At 34.1% G+C, this 9,545-nt stretch overlaps 1 protein-coding gene across 1 annotated transcript in view; it reads right to left on the reverse strand.

The window, feature by feature from the left end:
• LOC126819292 (uncharacterized) overlaps window positions 1–9,545 on the reverse strand; it is a 35,158-nt gene that overhangs the window by 21,779 nt on the left and 3,834 nt on the right. The gene's annotated exons all lie outside the window — the stretch shown is intronic.

Here is a 9,545-nt window from a genome sequence, read left to right on the forward strand (position 1 = left end):
GGTCTTTTCAGAATAACAAAATTAATGTTTGCTCTTTTCAGAGTAACAAATTAATGTTATCAAAATGTTTAAAGAAATTAAAGAGGAGAGTTCTTTCAACTGGGTCACAAAGGAAATTATTACAAAGATCTTTTTGTTTGACTACACTGTTCAACAACGTTATAGGTGTTGGATTAAACGGGAAGGGGGGGGGGGGTTATCGCGTGCCCTAGTTTGTGTCGAGTGGACGTGGAATCCCATTTCTCTCTCCTTAAAGGGAAATGTTCTTGTTGTTTATTTTTGCTTCTTGTCACAAAAGAGACAGTCAATATACATTCAGTTATACATATTTTGGCGGCTGGAACCAAATCTACCACAATTTGAAGTTTTACCAAAATGGCTGTTTAACCGTTCCTATAATGAAATAAAAGGTAATAAAATGAAATGGGGTTTAAAGTCCTGCTGTTTTGCACCAACCGGCATAATGAAGGTGGGCATGCGCCATGCAGTGTGCGATGGAGGAAAATTTGACCCAACACTGGGTTGTTCGTCCATTTCCAGGTCATCCGCCTAGCACCAACGTCTTTATAAGATTAAAGATTATTTATGGTGTCAGGTCATGATTTAACACTTTAAGTCTTCATTCTTGTTGTGGAAATCATCCAAACTCTTTATTTAACCATTGCTAGACGCTAAACTGGAGATTAACGTTTATTGCAGCTAGCATAAAGTAAATTATCGATACGCGTGTTTTAATAGCCCGGAATTCAATGAAAAAGAAGGAAATTATTGGCGGTCCGAGCTCATCGGTGACACGTTGTATACGTTTCACCAAAAAATATAAGAAAAACTTTTGTCAACGACACAAGTTGTTTGGGTGATAGCGTAATTAACCAATAAAATCTATTTATCTAAAACATACACCAGGGCCACCTACAGTTTTCACAAGGAAATGCTGAATTGATGGGGACGTAACCAAAAGATATTTCTATGACCTTCAAGTAATGTCGAATTATTGCAGTTATAAGGGAATCCCGCAATGAACAATATAATCTAGGCCAAAACAGGCAATTGAATGATAGTGGTGTGTTGTATTCATATCAACACCACATTGGATGAAATGGAAGGTTAACAAATTGTTTCAAACATTCGTTACATTGCAATCTAGAGTTCCCTTGATCCGCACTTTTGGCTATTCTTGACGCTAAGTTAAATTTCATTTTTCGATGCACGCATGAGTTTTGCTGAAATAAGAATGTTTTAATTTGAAAGTGGTTTTCAACGAGGTTAGATAATTAGACGATTATAGTATTTCTATTTCAGTTTTAAAGGTAATCATGAAATCTAAAGACACCAGGCCCCAAGTTCACAAAACATTCTCAAACGTAAGTTAAGAATTTAGTCCGTATTTTAACTAAAATATAGCCCTTTAATGTACCAAATACATCAATAAGAAACTATGTGCAAAGTTTTGTGTTCCGGGATCAGAGATATTTCTCATAAACAGTGATTGAAAGTTGAGTAAATTCTTAACTTAAATCTACGAATGTTTTCTTAATATTTCTCATAAACAGTGATTGAAAGTTGAGTAAATTCTTAACTTAAATCTACGAATGTTTTCTTAATAAAAGTGACAATATCTCTTTAATGCCCCTAATCCGACATTTTGAAAATATATACGAAGCAGTGCATCCTTACTGATCATTTTTAGTGTCGACGTTTCGTATTTTGAATAACGATTCGCGATTAGATCCTGTCGTTGTCCATTATTCAATGGAATACCTGAGTGAAGTCAATGCAATGCTTGGTATTTTTTGTGAACTGCGAGGTTGGTGGTAAAGTTTAGATTGTGTAATGATTATTGATGGATGGATGTCAATCTGTTCTGCCAGTGTCCCCACCACACTTCCTATTGACATATCATTCAATACTCGCTTGTTGTACTCACTTTAACATGGTTGCCAGACACGTGATTTACACAGGCTTAAAACGGTTAGATCTATTTGCTAAGGCCAACTTCAAGTTTGGTCAAAGGTCACGAGATGTAAACAGGGCTAGCGCTAATCCCAACCAGAACCCTAGCCCTGAACCTAGCCCTAATGTTTACCCCAACCCTAGCGCGTGCCCTAACCTTATTTACATCTCAGCGACATTGACGAAAATTGAGCTAGCCTTAACAAATAGATTTAGCCGGCTTAAAACATATCTTTTTTGGCCGCTTATATCGTCCAAAAATATATAAACAACATGATCGAAAAGAGAGGATATCAGCAAAAACATGCTATCACTGAATTGTTTATTTCGTTCAGAAAAAAATCAACATTTTTAAATATAAAAAGTCGTTGTTGAGAGATGAAAAAATATTAGACAAATATCGAATTTTTGGCAATCATCAACACAATTGCACAATGCAGAAATACCAAACTTGTTGGAGTTGTCATCTTAGTCTTCAAAGATATTTGATGAAAAGCACGCGCCGTTTGTATGGGCTCAGCTATTTGAACTTCCATGAAGGCTAGTAGTGGAAGTGGTACCGTGCCTTCTAGAAAAACTAACCGATATGCTACATGTTAACAGCTTAGGGGAAATTTTTTAGACTAAGAACGGTCAGATTAGATTAACTGCTAATTCAAGTTAAAATATTTAGACTGGGTCAAAAGATTTAGATTGACTTGGTAAAACGTTAAATTTAGGTTAAAAGAATTATAAGTGCATTATAAAAGAATTAGTTTAGGTTAAACGAATTGGTTTAGGTTTAGGTTAAGCACATTAGTTTAGGTTTTGGTTAAACAAATTAGTTAGTTTAGGTTTTGGTTAAACAAATTAGTTTAAACAAATTAGTTTAGGTTAAACAAATTAGTTTAGGTTAAATAAATTAGTTTAGGTTCAACTAAAGAATTTAAGATAATCGAAAGAATTTATGCTAAACGAATGAATATAGATTAAACGAATGAATTCAGATTAAACGAATGAATTTAGATTAAACGAATTTATATTAAACGAATGAATTTATATTAAACGAATGAATTCAGATTAAACGAATGAATTTAGATTAAACGAATGAATTTATATTAAACGAATGAATTCAGATTAAACGAATGAATTTAGATTAAACGAATTTAGATTAAACGAATGAATTTATATTAAACGAATGAATTCAGATTAAACGAATGAATTTAGATTAAAAGAATGAATTCAGATTAAAAGAATGAATTTAGATTAAACGGGTGCATTTATATTAAACGAATTTAGATTAAACGAATGAATTTAGATTAAACGGGTGCATTTATATTAAACGAATTTAGATTAAACGAATGAATTTAGATTAAACGAATTAATTTTGATTAAACGAATGAATTTAGATTAAACGAATGAATTCAGATTAAACGAATTAGGTAAAACGAATGAATTAGGTTAAAACATTTAGTTTCCATTATGATTCCGACAAACATTCGTTTTGGGTTGAAACATTTATATTTGGACTAAAAGTATTTTGATTCTGTTAGAAACAGTTTAACTTAAGAATAAACCATGTGGCTGATGTCAAAGCATTTGTATAAAGCATTCGAGTAAATATACAAAATATAAAATCCGTTGTAAGTATTAAGAAAAACTTTTACCTTAGTTTAAGTTTAAGGGGGTAACTTTGGCCGTTTTTAATAAAAAACATCTAGGCTATATCTTTGGCTATATTTTAAAAAAAGAGCCATGACTATGTTGGGGGTTTTTTTTATCCCGCGGCGATCGAAGTAAGGGAGGGATATTGAAATGGGGTCCGTCCGTCCATCCGTGTGTCCGTCTCCATTTCGTTTCCGGCATATCAAATAAACCGTTCCAGATATATTTCTGAAACTTTGTACACGAATCATCCTATTACAGAAAGTGTGCCTTTTGCTATATAGGAATTTCTGGGATTTATATTTTTTGTTTTTCCATGGAAACAAATTTAACTTGGTTTTGGGTGTATAATTTTGTTTTCGGAGCATATCTCATAAACCGTTCAAGATATCTTTTTGAAATTTTGTTCACAAATCAACCCATTAAAGTAGTTGTGCCTTTTGCTATTTCGTAATTTCTGGGATTTAATCATGTTTGTGTTTCCATGGAAACAAATAAGGCTTAGTTTTTTGTGTTCAATTTTGTTTCTGGAGCATATCTCATAAACCATTCAAGATACCTTCATGAACTTTGTATAAACATCAACCTATTTAAAGTAGTTGTGCCTTTTGCTAATTTGGAATTTCTTGGATTTAATCATATTTGTGTTTCCATGGAAACAAATTTAACTTAATTTTTATGTACAATTTATTTTGTTTCTGAGGCATTTCTCATAAACCGTTCAAAATATCTTTTTGAAACTTTGCACTCACATCATCCTATTACAGTAGTTGTGTCTTTTACTAATTAGAAATTTGTCGGATTTAATAATTTTTGTGTTTCCGTGGAAACAAAATTTTCTGTTGAATCATTTATGAATTTTTACTACACATTTGAATTAGTTTTTGGTATATAATTATTCTGAAGCATATCTCAGAAACTGTTCAAGATACATTATTTTATTTTTTGGTGACCGTCCTTCCGTCCTGATTTCATTTCCGGGGCATATTTCATTATCCGTTCAAGAAATCTTTTTGAAACTTTGTACAAACACCAATCTATTATAGTATTTTATTTTCTGATGTATAAGTTTATTGTTTAACATACAGCAGCTGATTTAGGTAGGCAAAGGTTGTTGTGCAATCCTTACAGAGAGTGGCGGCGGTGCCTTGACCAGCTACTGTGATCAGAGTATGAATCTTCTGACTGGTCCCATTGATATTCCAAGAAGCTGTTTTTTTATGCCTTCCAAACAAGTGCAAGGGCGTGGGATGGTGATGACTAGTCAACTTGTTTAAATTTAGAATGGACATTACTCGTGATTTTATTTAGAAACTTATTGCAGAAAATTTGTATACTTTGATACAATAAAGTTAAAGATACATTATGGGAAATTAGATAAAGAGCTGGCAGTTCTCACTATAATAGTTAAAAACTACATAATGTAAAGGGAATTTGCTGACAATTTCAGTCACATTGATCCACTCTGAACCGAGATTTTAGAGATTGAATTCTCGGCCTAGCCTCGATCATCGTTACTAAAGTCGTTAAGATAAAAAAACATAGTCTCGATTATTATCATGATTAAATTATGAATGGAAGTCGAACAGGAAATCGGAACCTAATCCAGAAAACATCGCAAGCTAGCAATGCCATCGAGGGTTGATTATGGTCTGGATAAGTTAATCATTTAGATAATATTTCGGGCCTAAAGAAAGACCTGCAATAGGCAGATTTAGCTCTTGCATAATGTATGTTTAATTAAAGATAATTAGGTTGGAGTTAAACCGTTCTGATATAAAATTATTATCTTGGCTTTAAAATATATTTTCGATTTTTTGAATAAAACACTTTGTGTATATTTGCTTTCCTTTGAACAATTAGTGGTATAAAGACAAATCCAAAGGGGGTGAAAAAATCAACGTTCTCACAATTTTATTGGCCATATGGTATGATGAAATCGAAGTAAGGTTCTATTTGTTTTCGACGGTTCTTTTTTTTTTTTTTAAAAATCTCCCTTTTTATAGAACTGTATGGCGCTGTTTGATATTTGCCTTTAAGGTTTGGGTTACACAAATTATTGCTGAACCGTTAAATAGCACACCAGAATGAATGACGACTTTTATACTAATACAGTATCTTGCTCAGTTTTACCCAAGCACGTATAAAACAACACAGTTCATAAATTGAAAATGGCCACATTTTAATATATATTATTAAACTTGATTAAGCAAGAGCTAGGTTTGATATGTTATATTAATTATTAATTAGACATTAATTAACTTACCAAGACCATATTCAACTCTCGGTGCCATCGGATGCCTGCGATATTTAGTAGATTCAAATACGTTTTGTGGTGGATGCGGTTGCCGTAAAAATGGATAATCGAGACTTTGTTTATTAGTGTACCAACGGTAGTAATGGCAATCGAGGCTAGTCTAAAATTGAATCGTTAATATCTCGGGTCAGAGTGAAGGAATTTGACTGAAATTTTCAGTATCTTGTTTTTTAAAACTATTTTAGGGAGAACTGCCAGCTCTTTATCTAATCTTACCTAATGCCCACTTAAACATGCATTATGCAAGAGCTAAGTCTGCCTATTGCAGGTCTTTCTTTAGGCCTGAAATGTTTTCTAAAGTATTAATTAGGCATTAATTAACTGATCCGGGCCTTAATCAACCCTCGATGGCATCAGATTTCTCCGATATTAAATAGATTAGAATGGTTCAGCAATACTTTGATTTAATCAAATATGGAGCACCGAGACTTAGCTTCGATCAACCAGTACGGTGGTTGAAATTATTGCACACGTCTGTTCAAACTTCAAAGGTTAATATCTTCGCTTGCAATAGAGTAATTTGAATGAAATTTTCAAATTATTCATTTTACATCATCTACTTTCGAACTATTATAGCAAGAATGGCTAGTGCTTTATCTAAATCTTACATAATGTATCTTTAATAAATGACAAAGTACAAAAATATATAAATATGATTGGAATGATTGTTTGAAAATTTCTAATAAAATTTGAAATACAATAAACATATGTAATAACAATACAAATAGACTTATACTGTTTTGATCAAAGATGGGGACCAAAAACCGCCGAACCACTTCATGGAGGTAGGCATACGAATTTATTGAAGTGCTATTTTTAAGATGTTTTAAACACTTGTTTTAAACACAGCCGATTGCTGTTGTTACACATTAAATACCCGCTTTCTTTTCTTGAAGATAAAAAAATAAATCGTTGATGTGTACGGTTCGTGAGATTTAGTTATGACATTAGCAGGCCAACATAACTTCTAAATTGAAACAAATAAATAAATCTCACTCGTCTAACACAGGGCATGGAAACTGCCAATCATCGTCAACGATTATTAGACATACCAGGAACATAAGCGGCATCCTGCCTTATCAATGTAAATTTGTGGAAATGCGTAATGGATGGTTTAGAGTTAGTTCAAGACTGGGTTTAAATTTAACAGAAATTGATTAGTCCAATAAGGAGAAATACCTGGCATTCTGTAGTTGATACATATTAACAACACGGTGTGACGAGTTTTCCCGATTTAACATGCTTCATACATGTAGATGTGTTTATTAAATATTCCCAATCCAGATACCTATACACGACTTCTCAACATTGCTCGCTGTGTAAACTAAATATACAATTTGTTTAACGGATTTCAGACGTGCGAAGCTCATTATTACTTTTGTCTTTCATCGATTTTGAAATAACTCTTCTAATTTCAGACGGTGTGGATAAACTTATTTTTTGTATTATTTCAGAATTTGTGCCTTTTGAGAACGTTTATTTATAGATATAAAAAAAAGGGTGTGAAAATATTGCATTTTCCTGCGTTATTTTGTATACATTTGTAACGTAAAATTGATTTAATTTACATGCCAAATTGTTGAATGCAATGTCGCTATCGGCACTTATCGCTGTTTTCTTTTATAAATATGAGCTCAACAGATCGTTTTGTTTCAGATGATAGTGCTCACGAACTGGAAAATAAAATGATATAGAGTGAAACTATTATTAAAAATAATGCTCAATATAAAATAAGAAATGAAATTGGAGGATTACAAAACTATTTCTTGGGTGAAATGAATGAATAAAATGGGGTTTAACGTCCTACTTGTCTGCTCCAACCGGGAAAATTGAAGATGGGACTCTAAAAGGGAGCTTGTCAACCAGTAGGGAAAATAGGGTGGATGTTTTTCAACATGAAATATGAAAACCTCTGTACTAAAACCCATACTGGGGGATCACGTGACTAAGTGGGTAAGACGCTGGCACGCTAGCCATGAGGTCGGGTGTTCGATCCCTGCATTGGCCGAGAAAGTTCATCCAGATTTTCCGACGTGGTTTCCCCTTGTCAGTGATGCAGGACGGAGGGCCTGACAAGGAAAGCTGTCTAGTCGTTCGGATGGGACGAAAAACCGAGGTCCCGTGTACACATTGGCGTGCACGTAAAAGATCCCTTGGCAGTTGGAATTATAATATAAGCGTAGGCCGTAGTGCCGCTGCCCGGGCAAAATTTCCCTCATAGCACACTGTATGGCGTATGCCCGTCTTCATTAGCCCAGTTTAGGAGCAGAACAGTAGGACGTTAAACCCCATTTCATTTCATTTCATTTCTAAAACCCATACTACTTTATATTTAAAGGGGCTGAATCCTTTTTTAGCACCTAAAATGGACAGAAATGGGTCGCAACGAATATAATAATGTAATATGTATGTATATAAACTGATTTACATTCAGTCGTTTCTGTTTTTACTGTAATATCTAATCAATTTTGTTCGGCGAAATATTCGAAGAGTACAAATTGAATGACAGTCTTTGGCGCCTGGTTATTCCAGTCTACACCGGTGGTATTCTCGTGTGGAGTATGTGCAGTCTCATTCATCGAGTCGCTTCATTTAAAATGGCGCTCGAAATCATTCTGGCGCGCGATTCGTGTGCCAATTTTAAAATGTTCATTTTGTCTTGAATATTGGATATCAGAAGCCCATCTTTTCACGGTAAAATGATAACATCAATGTTGATTTGAATTAACCAATAAGGCACTAGAGGATACATGTCAATACGTCGTGCAATTACTCCAATCACTGGTTTTATTCTAATAGTACGACGTTTCGACAGGTATACTCTTATCGTTATTAAGTACAATGATAACGGTGAGAGATTACCTGTCGAAACACTATGCTACTAGAATAGAACCAGTGATTGATATCCCATAACAGTTCTGTTCTGTTTAATTTATCAAAAAAACATTCACAATGAATGGCGGAGGTGCACATAACTACGGTGGCCTTTTAGTGACATACGTTGATTTATACCTTTTTCTTGGAATATGAGAAATTACAGTGAAAACTAGGATAAATCACAATGAAAAAACTTTAAACCGCGGACAAAAGCTTTACACCGCGGAGAAAAGGTCTTTTTTTCATTCTCATATGAGGTATATTACAAATGAAATGAAATGAAATGGGGTTTAACGTCCTACTGTTCTGCTCCTATACTGGGCTAATGAAGACGGGCATACGCCATACAGTGTGCTATGAGGGAAATATACCCGGGCAGTGGCACTATCGCCTACTCTTATATCGAATTCCAACTGCCAAGGGATCTTTTACGTGCATTCCAATGTATACACGGGACCATGGTTTTTCGTCTCATCCGAAGGACTAGACAGCTGTCCTTGTCAGGCCCTCCGTTCTGCACCACTGACAAGAGGAAAGGTATATTACAAGAAAAGGGTATAAATCAACATATGGCACTAAAAGGCCACCGTACATATGGTTATGGTTTCGTTGTATATTTCGATTCCAGTAGCTTAATTAAACAGGCATTATGTAAGAGATAAATCTGCCTAGCAGATCTTTCTTTGGGCCTGAAATGTTATATAAATTATTAAGTAGACAAGACCATAACCAAGTCGATTAATAGTAAGTGCGA

The sequence above is a fragment of the Patella vulgata genome, chromosome 4, assembly GCF_932274485.2.
Source record: "Patella vulgata chromosome 4, xgPatVulg1.2, whole genome shotgun sequence".
NCBI classification, from domain to species: domain Eukaryota; kingdom Metazoa; phylum Mollusca; class Gastropoda; family Patellidae; genus Patella; species Patella vulgata.